General features: G+C 36.6%; 1 non-coding gene across 1 annotated transcript; it reads right to left on the bottom strand.

Annotated features, from left to right (window-relative positions):
* Nucleotides 1-14295: 14295 nt before the first annotated feature.
* On the bottom strand, nt 14296-14457 carry LOC123784440 (U1 spliceosomal RNA). Its single transcript, XR_006777439.1, has one exon. It is a non-coding gene; the product is annotated as a U1 spliceosomal RNA (small nuclear RNA).
* Nucleotides 14458-15128: the final 671 nt, after the last annotated feature.

Genomic DNA, 15128 nt, shown 5'->3' with positions numbered 1-15128 from the left:
TTTGGAAAGGAAGAAGTAGAACTATTTCTCTTTAGAGATGACATGATTTTGTACATAAAATACCTTAAGAAATCCACAAAAAGAGGCGCTTGGGTGGCACAGTGGTTAAGCGTCTGCCTTCGGCTCAGGGCGTGATCCTGGCGATCCGGGATCGAGCCCCACATCAGGCTCTTCCGTTATGGGCCTGCTTCTTCCTCTCCCACTCCCCCTGCTTGAGTTCCCTCTCTCGCTGGCTGTCTCTATCTCTGTCGAATAAATAAATAAAATCTTAAAAAAAAAAAAAAAGAAATCCACAAAAAGCTATTTGATCTAATAAATTCCTTAATGTGGAGAAACAAGGTCAATAAAAAATCAATTATATTTCTAAACACTAGCAATAAATAATCTGAATGAAATTAAGAAAATACTTCCATTTAAAATTGCATCAAAAAGAGTAAATTATTTAGGAATAAATTTAATGAAAGAAGTACATGACTTATACACTGAAAACTATAAAATATCTTCAAAAGAAAAAAAAATCCAAATAAAAGGAAAGTCATCCTGTGTTCAAGAATTAGGAGACTAATTATTAAGCTATTAGTATTGCCCAAAATTTTTTCTTTCTTTTCTTTTTAAGATTTTATTTATTTATTTGACAGAGAGAGAGACAGCCAGTGAGAGAGGGAACACAAGCAGGTGGAGTGGGAGAAGAAGCAGCAGGCTCCTAGCGGAGCAGGGAGCCCAATACGGGGCTTCATCCCAGGACCCTGGGGTCACGTCCTGAGCCAAAGGCAGATGCTTAACGACTGAGCCACCTAGGAGCCCCCCAAAAATTTTCATACATTCAATGCTAACCCTACCAAATCTCAAAAACTTAGGGTTTTTATTTTTTTATTTTTTTTTATTTTTTGCCAGAAGTTGACAAGATGCTCCTAATATTCGTATGGAAATGCAACGGACACAAAACAGCAAATACTGAAAAAGAATAAAGTTGGAAGGCTTATACTTCCTAATTTCAAAAACCAACTGTAAAGCATAATAATCAAGACAATGTGATATTGGCATAAAGATGTACATATAGATCTGAATAGAATTGAGTATTCAGAAAGAAAGGTTTACATTTATGGTCTATTTATTTATTTATTTAAAAGATTTTATTTATTTATTTGATAGAGGGAAAGACAGCCAGCAAAAGAGGGAACACAGCAGGGGAAGTGGGAGAGGAAGAAGCAGGCTCCCAGCAGAGGAGCCCGATGCGGGGCTTGCTGCGGGGCTCGATCCCAGGACCCTGGGATCAGGCCCTGAGCCGAACGCAGATGCTTAATGACTGAGCCACCCAGGTGCCCCAAATTTATGGTCAATTTAATCTTCATTATGGTGTCAGGACAATTCAACAAGGAAAGCACAGTCTTTACAAAGATCAGTGCCATGAAAATTGGATATCCAATACTAAGAATAAGTTTGGATCCATACATCACACCACAAATAACAACTAACATAAATCAAAAACTTAAAGAGTTAAAATTATAAAACTTTTAGAGGAAAACATATAGGCAAATTTTCATGTGCTTGGGTTTCAGCAATGGTTTCTTGTATATGGAAGTAAAGGTACATGCAACAGACAAAAAAAAAATTAGATAAATTAACTTCATAAATTTAAGAAACTTGTGGTTCAAAGGACAAAATCCAGAAACTCACAGAAGAGAAAAAATTATTTGTGAGTATGTCTCATGAGGGACTTGTATCCAGAAAATATTAAAAAAAACCAAAAACCATAAAAGTCCTTCAACTCAACATTAAGAAGATACACAACCCAGTTAAAAATGGGAAAAGTATTTGTTTTTTTAAAGATTTTATTTATTTATTTATTTATTTATTTATTTATTTATTTATTTATTTATTTTAGAGAGAGAGAGAGAGAGAGCAAGCACAGGGAGGGTAGAGGAGGAGGGAGACAGAGAATCTTAAGCAGACTCCATGCTCAACATGACACCCAATGCAGGGCTCAATCTCATCACCCTGAGATCATGACCTCAGTCGAAATCAAAAGTTAGGCATTTAACCAACTGAGCCATCCAGGCAAAGAATGGACAAAGTATTTGAACAGCCATTTCATCCAAGGAGATATTCAAGTAGTCACTAAGCACAGGAAAAAATGCAAAACATCATTTGTCATTAAGAATATGAAATAAAAATCATAATGTGATATCACTTTATGATTATGATGATAACTATAAAAAAGGAGATGGACAATATCAAGTATTGGTGAGGATGTATAGAAATTGAAATCATCATGCATTGCTGGTAGGCATGTAAAATTTTGCAATTGTTTTGAAAAATAGTTTGGCGGTTCCTGAAATAGTTAAATTCTGCATTACTATATTACCCAGCAATTCCACTTCCAGTTATATAACCAAGAGAAATAAAAACATATATTTACACAAAAACTCTTACATAAATGTCCACAGCAGCAATATTCATAAATAGCCAAAAGTGGAAAAACAAGCCAATGCCCATCAGTTGATGAATGGATAAACAAAATGTGGCATATTCCTAACAATGGAATATTATTCATTCACAAAAAGGAATAAAGTTACGGATATATCCTACAACACTGATACACCTTGATAACATAATGCTAACTGAAAGAGGATAGACACACAAGGACACATTTTGTTTGATCCCATTTGATTCCATATGAAATATCCACAAAAGAAAAATCTTAGAGACAGAAAGTTGATTAATCTTTACCAGAGGCTGGGGGGAAGGCATAAAGAGGGGGTCCCTGTAGTTATACAGATTAATTTTCTTGGTTGGCTAGATTTACTGGCTCAATATTCAGTTCTTCACCTCTTTTGATCTATGTTGATTTGTTTGTGTATTCTATATGATAATATAAAGGTGGATACATATCATTATTTGTCAAAACAATGAAATGTAAAATGGTACAATGCCAAAAGTGAATTCTAATGTAAACTATGGACTTTGGGTGATAATGTTGTGTCAGTGTTCCTTCATCAATCTAACAAGTGTATCATTCTGGTGAGGAATGTTGATTTGGGGGGAAGCTATGCACATGTGAGTACAGGTGTATATATGAGAACTCTCTGTACTTTTTGCTCAATTTTGTTGTAAACTTAAAACTACTTAAAAAAACAAATTCTATTAGAAAAAGAACACCGTATTTGACCATGCAAATCACCTCTATATGAACACTGCTAGGTGTTCCCAAAGACCTACCAGCTCTGACTGACTACCTAATCACATTTTTGTGATTTCTAAGGATACATTTCTTTGAACATTCCTTTAAAATCAATTAAAATAACGGGTGCACTATTTTGTATTCACTTTTATCTAAATCCTTAAGATGCAATCAGACTTAGAAAGAATAAATTTTGACTATTTTTCTAAGTATATTATTTTACAAATAAAAAGACTGAAAGGCAGATTTGTCCAGGGGAAAAAAAGGTAATATTTATCATTAAATCCTGAAATTCATGTGTTCTCACAAAAATTGCTGTTTATGAAAATAATTTAATATTTAATACTAGTAAAAGGATATTTTAAAAGAAAATAATGTAATATTTAATACTAGTAAAAAGAACATTTTGTTCTGTCTTATTGCTATTTTATTTAACTATCAGGTACCAGTTTTAATATACAAGTCATTTTCTACCAAGAATATAATGTACGAACCTGTAACTTGGCTACAAAAGAAAGCAACAACAACAAAGTTTTGCATGTTTTAATGTATCAATCTGTTTTTAAATTTCAAGAATGCTTCTCTGGAAAATTACCACAACTCCCTAGCTTATTGCTGCAGAGCTGCGTAAATGTCATAAATAATATTATCTACAATTAGGTCAAATTCCTGGTGTCCTCTAACCTTTTAATTTAAGAATAGATAGAATTTTCTGACAGAGACAAAAACAGAAGTTTCTGACAGAGAAATGTAAAATAAACTTTAATTTAAAAATTCAATGTGGTTAATGTTTTAAATATTTATATAACTCTGAAGGCTATGATTCACATTAGGTATCTTCAAATGTTGTAGAAGCAGAACTGTTCTTACTGGAAATCACAACACTTAAAATCAGCCAGGCTGCTCTGTTTAAGTGGGGATAAGGGTGGGCATTTCATAGATTTTGCAGCTTACTCAGTCTCCCTTTCATGCCTAAGAAAGTCTCTAAATTGGATCCTTAGGACCCTGAGCATCTGAATTAGATATTCCAAAAATCACTGATATTCAAAACAAAATTTTCATCCTGTGAGAAAAATGTTACCATCGGCCTTTGTCTTCCCTCCTTATATTGGTTAGGAATGGCTCAGTTTTAAGTAAATAAATACACACCTTTATCTGTTAAACTATTAACTAATAAATGGCTTAAATTAGAGGGCATTTTTTCCCTTCTGAATATGGAGTCGGGGTATGTGCAATTACCTATGCTAGCTCAGTAGCCCCAAAATGCCATCAATTCAGGTTATTTCTAATTTTCAGTCTCAAGATTCCTGGCCATATTCAAGATAAGAATAAGGGAAAGTTTGAAGATATTTCATTAGGTAAAGTTGAGGGGTTTTCTTTTATTTTGTTTTATTTCAGGAATGAAAACCTCAGTTTTATGCCAGTAGATTTCTTACATCTTGTTGGCCAGAGTGTCATTTGCTCACACATACACCAGTCATATAGCTAGAAAATTGAGTTTCTGTGACAGGTTTAGTTAAATAATAATTTATTCTTTTGAGATCTACCCTTCCAAGAGCAGTGGGTTTTGATCTTCTACTTAAATATGTTATAATTAAATCAGTAGGGAAAATGGGGGTGGGGGTGGGGGAGTGTGAAGAGGTATATGACTGCAATAGGAAAACTGCAATGTCTGCTCTACCAAACATTGTGACTCAAGTGACTCAATACATTTCTAAATGTTCTAAACCATTGGTAATTTGTAGGGCTCAAACTCATATTAATATTGAAGGTAATTTGAAATGTGTCTAGCAAGCAAAGGAATCAGTCCACAAAACCAAATGACAAAGGACAGAATGGGAGAAGATATTTGCAAATGAAATATCAGATAAAGGGTTGGTATCCAAAATCTGTAAAGAACCTATCAAACTCAACACCCAAAGAACAAATAATTCAATCAAGAAATGGGCAGAAGACATGAATCAACATTTCTCCAAAGCAGACAAACAAATGGCCAACGGACACATGAAAAAATGTCCAACATCAGTCGTCATCAGGGAAATACAAATCAAAACCACAATGAGATACCACCTCACATCAACCAGAATGGCTAAAATTAACAAGTCAGGAAATGACAGATGTTGATGAGGATGCTGAGAAAGGGGAACCCTCTTGCACTGTTGGTGGTAATGCAAGCTGGTGCAGCCACTCTGGAAAACAGTGTGGAAGTTCCTCAAAAAGCTGAAAACAGAGCTACCCCTCGGGGCGCCTGGGTTGCTCAGTCAGTTAAGTGTCTGCCTTCAGCTCAGATCATGATCCCACATCAGGCTCCCTGCTTGGCGGGAAACCTGCTTCTCCCTCTCCCTCTCCCTGCTGCTACCCCTGCTTGTGCTCTCTCTCTCTCTCTGCCAAATAAATAAATAAAATATTGAAAGAAAGAAGAAAGAAAGAAAGAAAGAAAGAAAGAAAGAAAGAAAGAAAGAAGGAAAGAAAGAAAGAAGGAAAGAAAGAAAGAGAAAGAAAATAGAGAGAAAGAAAATAGAGAGAAAGAAAGAAAATATGGCCCAGCAATTGCACTACTGGGTATTCACCCCAAAGATACAAATGTGGTGATCCGAAGGGGCACTTGCACGCCAATGTTTATAGCAGCAATATCCACAATAGCCAAGCCATAAAAAAGCCCAGATGTCCATCAACAGATGAATGGATAAAGAAGATGTGGTATACACACACACACACACACACACACACACACACACGCATACACAATGGAATACTGCTCAGCCATCAAAAAAATGAAATCTTGCCATTTGCAAGGACGTGGATGGAACTAGAGGGTATTTTGCTAAGTGAAATAAGTCAATCAGAGAAAGACAATTATCATATGATCTCACTTATATGTGGAATTTAAGAAACAAAGCAAAGGATCATAGGGAAAGAGAGGGAAAAAAAGACTAAATCAGAGAGGGAGACAAACCATAAGAGGCTCTTAATCATAGGAAACAAACAGGATTGCTGGAGGGGAAGGGGCTGGGGGCATGGAGTAACTGGGTGATGGACATTAAGGAGGGCATGTGGTGTAATGAGCACTGGGTATTATATAAGACTGATGAATCACTGACCTCTACCTCTGAAACCAATAATACATATATGTTAACAAATTGAATTTAAATAAAAAATAAACAAACAAATAAATAAATGTGTCAGGCATCATATTTTAGTAAATCTTTGATTAATACAATTAACAATTTTTAAAAAATCTTTTTAGAGATGATCTAATAAACCAGTTTATTTTAATTTAATTTTATTTAGTTAATTATTTTTATTGTGAGTTAAAAGGGATAGTGACTTTGGATGGCCAAATGACTTTGGGGTTATGACATTTCATAGGAAAGAATAAGAAAGTAGAGAAGAAATCCAACGATTTAAAGTAATAGAATTAAAGAATTAATTACATGGATTCTTATGAAACAGAATGAGATAGAATTTCAGTTTGGGTTTCCTTGAAATCCGCCTGGGCGGGGTTGGGAGTAGGTAGTTTACTTTGGAGGTCATCTCAGAAAGCATAAGTAAGGAGCCAGAAAGAATGATAGAAAATAAAAAGGCATTGTACGTCATCCATTAATGAGGCCAGTCCTATAGGCAAAGGAGAGGGGAGCTTGATTCCTAATGGGATTTCCTGAGCAGCATATACAATGTTTGTTTAAAGGGTGGGAGAATAGGATATTTACCCACTGTCTCTGTCCCCTATTCTTGAGGGTTCCTTCCAGCATTAGCTCAATCACTGGCTATCAGATTCTCAAAGAAGACCCTGGCATACAGCAGAAGGATGCACAGTGCACCTTTGAGTCAGGATTTTGTTAGATTGAGAGGAGCCTGACTTGACTGTCTACCATAATTTCAGCTAAAAAGAGCAGGGGCTAAGAAAAAGTGATGCGGGGCACTAGAAAGGTGTGCTGCAAATGGTTTAAGATTTTTACATTTTATAGAATTTGAAGATAAATTATATAATAAAGAGGTAAGTGTATTTTTAAAGCAAAGGGGAAGATAAAAACTGACTATTACCTCATTTTCAGGTACAGGGATAAGAAAAGTTATTTTATTCAAATGTCTCAAAAACTTGAAACAGTAGGTATTCTTATTCTCATTTTAAAGAGAAAACAGCCTATCCAAATCCCTACAGATAATAACAGATAAATCTGGGATATGACCCCTACTCTCTTGTGATGTTTAGTTGTTTCTCTTTAATATACACCATGTCTTTTCTCGAGCTTTAAAGGTCCTTACCTTGAGTAAATCTGGTTATTAGTTCCCCATTTCACACAGGCAAAACACAAATTTTTAATCGTGATATACAGGGCTCCTCCTATTTCCTGTCTCTGCCTATTTCTTCCCTGTAAGACTATGATTAGTCCTGGGCCTGTGATTAGCCCCAGTGGCTTGACCTGCACAAGCTTACCTTAACCCTTCTTATATGACATTCTCTCTAATTGGAACATTATGCCTCAGATCCCTTTCCTCCTTTCAATCTCAGCATAGATGGTACCTTTCTTTGGAAATCTCTGACCACCCTCCCTGCCCAGATTAGATTAGGCACCCTAGTGAGTCTCCTGTCTTTATTTCCACAGCTCTCTGAAAGCAGGAACAGTGCCTTCCATTTTCACTGTGCATACCTGCACACCACTTTCTCATGCTTCTGCTACCTCTTTGAGAATGATTTTTTAATGTATTCCTCTATGACTTTTAAAAACTCAGTGTTTCCATGCATTTGCTCTGAGCTCACGTCTGTTTTTATGTAAAATGTTCTCCCTGGGAAAAATCTCATTCATTTCCCTGATTCCCAAATACCAACCTAATTTGAGCAATTCCCAAATCCATTTAAACTCCTAGCATCCTATGAATAATAAAAGACAAACTTCTTTCAGTGAGTATCCTTGTTATTTCCACCTGTGGTGTAACAGGTCCATGGAAACCAAACGCACACAGACAGAACTGGAAAGCTATACAGATATCTCTCAGCATCTTATAAATCTGTTTCTTTTGTGCATATTTTGATGCAATCTCCATTAATCCCTATGCCCAAACTATACAATTTACTGTGATTGTTTTTAACTAATAGTTTAGAGATTATTTCAACCCCACATACCTTTTGGAATAATAGAATGTCCTAATGATTATTTAAGAAAGTTTAAAAATTATTCAATCATTTTTATAAAAAAGTGAGGAAATATAAAAAAATAGTTTCTTTTAGGTCGGTTTGCTTCTTTAGACAATTTTGTTATCATTGTGGTAATTGATTCAGGCATTTATCACTAATGGGTATTAGAACTAGTTAGGATAAGGGGCGCCTGGGTGGCTTAGTCGTTAAGCATCTGCCTTTGGCTCAGGGAGTGATCCCAGCGTTCTGGGATCGAGTCCCACATCAGGCTCCTCTGCTAGGAGCCTGCTTCTTCCTCTCCCACTCCCCCTGCTTATGTTCCCTCTCTCGCTCACTGTCTCTCTCTGTCAAATTAATAAATAAAATCTTAAAAAAAAAAGAACTAGTTAGGATAAAGTTGAGAAGGAACACAATATTTATACAGTTTTAAATCATCTCTGTAAATGACCTATTAATTAAAAAGGGAAAACAGTAACCTCTTAGTGAGGAAAACTGGCAGACAGGATCTTAACTAAGTGATCAATTTAACACCATGAATAAAGGCACAAACCAACAACCTGTGCCTCCTGATAGGACACACTGAGAGGAGCAAGTATCATTCTCCGTAATGTTCCTGCTAAAGATGCATAATCTGAATACAGTCATGAGAACACATCAGCTGAATCTAAACTGAGTTAAATTCCACTGAATAACTGGACTGTACTTCTCAAGTATATCAATATCATGAAAGACAAAGAAAGATGTAAAACCATTCTAAAATAAAAGTGTAGAGACATGCCAATTACATTCAATGTGATATCTGAAATACAATCTTGAAACCTAAAACATAGATAAAATTAAAGCTACAAATGATCCTTAAAAAAACCTTTTCAAGTTTATAAATGTTTCCAAGATATGTTTTGTCATTTGTTTGTATTTTTTCCTCCAAACAAACAAACTAAGCTTTGATAATAGCCATTACTACTATGGTTAACTTTGGTGAATGTAGACTTGGATAGGGCATAATGGATGCGTTTGATAAACTGGTAATTTTCTACATTTTGATATGGGTGATAGTTTTAGAAATATATAGTTGTAAAATTACATTGATCATTACATTTAGATTTGTAAACTTTATATAATTCAATAATAGCAACAATTGGATTGCATGTAGGTTTATTTCTAATTGATTTATTTTTTTCCTTATGGTTTCAGTCATTTGGTCATGTTGTGTGGAATGTTGATTAATTTTATGTGAAATGCTGAGATTGTACATGGAAAATTGTAGAGGGAATATCAGTTTCTTCCAGTAGACAGATAAAATGCAAGCAAATGGTGATACAAATTGGGATTAAGAAATCTGAAGGATAGACCAGATTTTTGTGAGAGGAAAGCTTTATATGGATTTCTAAGCCTTTTTTGCAGATTTGTGTTTTATTTTATCTACTATTATTATTATTAGTCTATTATTATTATTGTTGTTGTTTTTGCCATTATTATTATTATTATTTGCATTCTTTCTTTTCTTCCCATCCCTGACATGCACAGCTTAGATATCAGCAAATGTCTTGAGAAAAAACTGCAGGCGAATGTTGGCTAATTTCTCTGGTTTTCCTTTAGGTCTATGAAAGGAAAACAAACAAGTGAAAAAAAACCTTTTTTTGTCTACTTTCAGAATCCTTCATTTCTGACACCAGATGTGTGAGGATTTCCCAAACCAAGTAGTTCTTCAATTCTCTGTAGATTCCAATTGGGTGTCCTCAATTCAATTCAATTCAGATATATCAACCTGAGGTTAATGCAGACCGACCCCACAGGCTTAGGGCTCAGTCCTAAAAGACCATTCCCACTTCAAATGCCAATCCCAAGTTCCAGGTTGTTATATGTGCTTCTGACCAATTGGCTATAAATTGGGATCCAATGATCCCCTTGTTGGCTTTGATAATTTGCAAGAACAGCTCACAGCTCAGGAAAAATATTACCTGTTTGATTGCTGGTTTATTATAAAAGGATGCAATTCAGGAACAGCCAGATGAAAGAGATGCATAGGGCATGTGGGAAGTGACACAGAGCTCATGCCCTCTCTGGGCATGCCACCCTCTCGGCACTTCCATGTGTTCATCAGCCTGGAAGCCCTCCAAACCTCATTGTTTAGGATTTTTATGGAGGCTTCATTACATAGGCAGGATTAATTAAATCATTGGCTATTGGTGATTAATTCAACCTTCAGTTCCTCTCTACAGTCCTTCTAGTGCAGAGGTCGGTTAGGGATGGGGCTGAAAGTTCCAACCCTCTAATCATCCTAGTTGGTTCCCTTGGCAACCTCATTCTGTGGTTATCTAAGAACTTTCCAAAAATCATCTCATTAACATAAACTCATGTGTGGTTGAAGGGGGCTTGTTATGAATAACAAAAGACACTTCTTTTGCCTTTGTTGCTCTAGAGATATTTCAGGAACCCAGGACAAAATACCAAATATCATGACAAATAATTCTCCCATTGCTCTTATCACTTAGGAAATTACAAGGGTTTTAGGGGCTACTGCCAGGAACAGGGATGAAGATTAAATATATATTTCTTATTACAAATCACAACAACACTGCCTGGAAACCTGTCTTCTTATAACCTGTTTTAGTAGCACCAAAATCTAGTCTTTTTCTACTCAGTCAAAAGAATCTTCCACAAGCTCTACTTACATGGTTTTCTATTTCTTCTCTATGACACTTGATTGGAAATAGAGAATGCTCTGAGAGATAAAAGTATAGCAAATATGGGGCTTCCCTCGATATATTTCACCTTCTTCTGCATTTTAGCCCTTTAAGATTTCTAGGCCCTGACAGGTCTCCAAATCTCTTAAAACAGCTTTCCCCCAAACTTATGTCATTGTTTTAAGTGAGATTACAAACTACTTCTTCATAACTGGATTTAAACACACTTTTTAATAATACATTTGTGGCAAGTTTTTTTTTTTTTTTTTAAGATTTTATTTATTTGACAGAGAGACAGACAGTGAGAGAGGGAACACAAGCAGGGGGAATGGGAGAGGAGGAAGCAGGCTTCCCACCGAGCAGGGAGCCCAACGTGGGGCTCGATCCCAGAACCCTGGGATCATGACCTGAGCCGAAGGCAGATGCTTAATGACTGAGCCACCCAGGTGCCCCAAGGTTTGATTTTTTCTGATAAAATGGAAAGCATGCTGTTTAATCACATTGACAATTTAGAAACCACTTATTATATAATATTTAGATTTGAAAATAATTGCATATTCAAGTGCAAGTTGGAATATATTTTTTATATCAACCATAGGTAAAACTTCATGACCTGATGTTTTGATTCCTATAACTTTTTTTTCAATTATACTTTTTAAAAATTTAAATCGTAGTTAACATACAGTGCAATATTGGTTTCTGGAGTAGAATTTAGTGATTCATCACTTACATACAACACCCAGTGCTCATCACAAAAGCCCTCTTTAATACCCATCATCCATCTAGCCTGTCCCCCACCCATATCCATCCATCAATCCTCAATTTGTTCTCTATCATTAAGAGTCTCTTATGGGGGCTCCTGGGTGGCGCAGTCGTTAAGCGTCTGCCTTCGGCTCAGGGCGTGATCCCGGCGTTCTGGAATCGAGCCCCACATCAGGCTCCTCCGCTGGGAGCCTGCTTCTTCCTCTCCCACTCCCCCTGCTTGTGTTCCCTCTCTCGCTGGCTGTCTCTCTGTCATATAAATAAATAAAAAATCTTAAAAAAAAAAAAAAGAGTCTCTTATGGTTCATTTCCCTCTCTCCTTTTTCCCCTTTCCTATATGTTCATCTGTTTTCTTACTTTAATTCCACATATGAGTGAAAGCATATGATATTTGTCTTTATCTGACTGACTTACTTCACATAGTATAATACATTCTAGCTCCATCCACGTTGCTGCAAATGAGATTACATTATTTTTGATGGCTGAATAATATTTTATATATATATATATATATATATATATACCACATCTTCTTTAACCATTCAGTTGATGAACATTTGGACTCTCTGCATAGTTTGGCTGTTGTTGATAATGCTGCTATAAACATTGGGGTGGGCGCGCCCCTTCAAATCTGTATTTTTGTGTCCTTTGGGTAAATACCTAGTAGTGCAGTTGCTGGATCCTAAGGTAGTTCTATTTTTAACTTTTTGAGGATCTTCCATAGTGTTCTCCAGAGTGGCTGCACCAGTTTTCATTCATACCAACAGTGCAAGAGGTTCCCCTTTCTCTGCACCTCACCAACATCTGTTGTTTCCTGTGTTGTAAAGTTTAGCCGCTCTGACAGGTGTGAGGTGGTATCTCATCGTGGTTTTGATCTGTTTTTCCCTGATGATGAGTGATGTTGAGCATCTTTTCTTCTGTCTCTTAGCCATCTGGATGTCTTTTTTGGAAAAGTGTCTGTTCATGTCTTCTGCCCATTAAGAAATGGATTTTTTGTTTTTTGGGTGCTGAGTCTGGTAAGCTCTTTATAGATTTTGGATACTAACCTTTTATCAGATATATCCTTTGCAAGTATCTTCTCCCACTCTGTAGGCAGTCTCTTAGTTTTGTTGATTTTTTTCCTTTGTTGTGCAGGAGCTTTTTATCTTGATGAAGTCCCAATAGTTCATTTTTGCTTTTGTTTCCCTTACTTTTGGTGATGTGTCTAATAAGAAGTTGCTGTGGCCAAGGTCAAAGAGGTTTCTGCTTATCTTCTCATTTTGATGGTTTCCTGTCTCACACTTAGGTCCTTCATTCATTTTGAGTTAATTTTTATATGTTGTGTAAGAAAGTGGTCCGGTTTCATTCTTCTGCATGTTACTGTCCAGTTTTCCCAACGCCATTTGTTGGAGAGACTTTTTTTCCATTGGATAGTCTTTTCTGCTTTGTTGAAGATTAGTTGACCATATAGTTGTAGGTCTGCTGAATGTTTTGAACTGATGGAATACAGTTACAATAAACACTTAACTGTCCTTCTCTGGTGATTCTCACATCTGTGTCAGTTCTGGGTTATTTTCAGATGATTGATCTGTCTTCTCAGGAGGGGTTATGTCCCTGCTTCTTGGCATGCCTCACTCTCTTGGAGAGTCTGGATGGAATGCCAGACAATGTGAATGTTACCTTGTTGTTTGCTGGATCTGTTTGTGCTTTCTATGATTTTGAGCTTTGTTCCAGGATGCATTTAAGTTACTTCGAAACAGTTTGATCATGTCTGGTGTTGCTTTAATGACTTGTTCAGTTGTCCAGAGCAGTTTTCAGTGGAGGGCTAATGATGAGTTCCCAATACTGTGGCAAGACCTCCCTGAGTCCTCTACTTTATGCCGCATGAATTAGGAGGGCTCCTTTTTTTCAGTCTCTCTGTTGGGGACAGGCTCTATTCCCAGCACTGTGTGAGCACCAGGCCCTGTTTCCTCTAATGCTTTCAAATAATTTTCCCCTGAATTGGGGTCATTGCCTCCAATGGAGGCCCTGAGCAGGACCCTGCTGCATGGGGGAGCCCCCCTCCCAGCTCTCACTAGTTGACTTTCCTTAGTTCTGTCCTGCCCTGTATGCTGTCTTGTGGATGCTCAGCTCAGTGTCCTCAACTCCACCAGGTCTACTGGGCTTCTCTTCAGTTTCCCCTCCCCTGTGCCTTGCTTGCAAACTCTCTGGAGGCAGTACCGTGGAACAACTATAGGGCTCCACTCACCTGCATGTTTCCATGTCTCCCGGATGGCTGTCCTCTTTGCCTGATGCCCAGTATCTTGGAAATCTGAATTTCGTGAATCTTGTGTGGTTTTGTTGCTGTTTTGTTTTGTTGTTTCAGGTAGGAGAGTAAACCAGTTCCTGTGAGTCCACATTGGTGTGACTCCCCTTTGTCCCCAGGGGGAAGAGAGAAACACAAAGCAACTTAACCAAAGCACTGATGGGCTAAGCACTAAAAAGGAAAAGGAGCACAAATTCTCAGACTTTGTCTCAGAGATCTTACTGTAGTGCTTCTAAGAAGACTCCAAAAAGCATGAATGCAGTTCCCCTCTTCAACAAATTGTGCAACCAAATTTCCCATATTTGGGGAAATTGCAGGGTCAGCACAGCCAAAGTGCAATAGATAAGCCTCACCCCGGAGAAACCACCTTTGTGATCATGACATATTCCCTCCCCCTGCTGATTTCATAAAGATATTAGTGATGAATGAATCTGAGATTCTAGTTCATTTTCCCCATTTATTGAAATAATCTATTCATTGTCATTGTCCTTTTTCATGTTATAATTGGTCTTTTTCCTGGAACGTTTCAATATATATATCCTTATGACTGAAAACTGAGAGCCATCTAAATGACTCCCAGTTTTAGTGAAAAAAACAAAACAAAACAAAACATATACTTCCAGGAATAAGAATATGCATATAGTTACTTCAATACTGTTATAATTAAAAAGTTACAGATATTTTCAAATTTGAAATTCCTTCCTGGTGGTTGATCCAGGGGAAAAATATATGTATATATGTATATCTCCCCCCCCAAACAAACTTTGCACTTTTGGCTTATTTCAAACTGCATTCTAGCACTGTTTTAGGGACCCATAATAAAGATCATGAAGATTTCTTCTTAGAGTTATCTATGATGGGTCAGCAGGAGGGTCTCCATAAAATGATATAGATTAAAAAAATTGTTCTGCTGTTGGTAAACTCTGTCTTGCCTCAGTCATGATATTATGACTTTGATTTGTTAACAGGTTTGGTGTTGGGAAGTATTACACATGATTAATAGACTTAAGTTACATACGTCTTTATTTATGAATAATTTTATATTCTTTTGGTTATATCTATTATCAGTCCTATTTT

This window comes from Ursus americanus, chromosome 4, assembly GCF_024610735.1.
Source record: "Ursus americanus isolate L20-20 chromosome 4, mUrsAme1.1.p, whole genome shotgun sequence".
NCBI classification, from domain to species: Eukaryota; Metazoa; Chordata; class Mammalia; order Carnivora; family Ursidae; genus Ursus; species Ursus americanus.
Note: the sequence above shows the minus strand (reverse complement) of the source record. Positions and strands in the feature narration are given on the sequence as shown.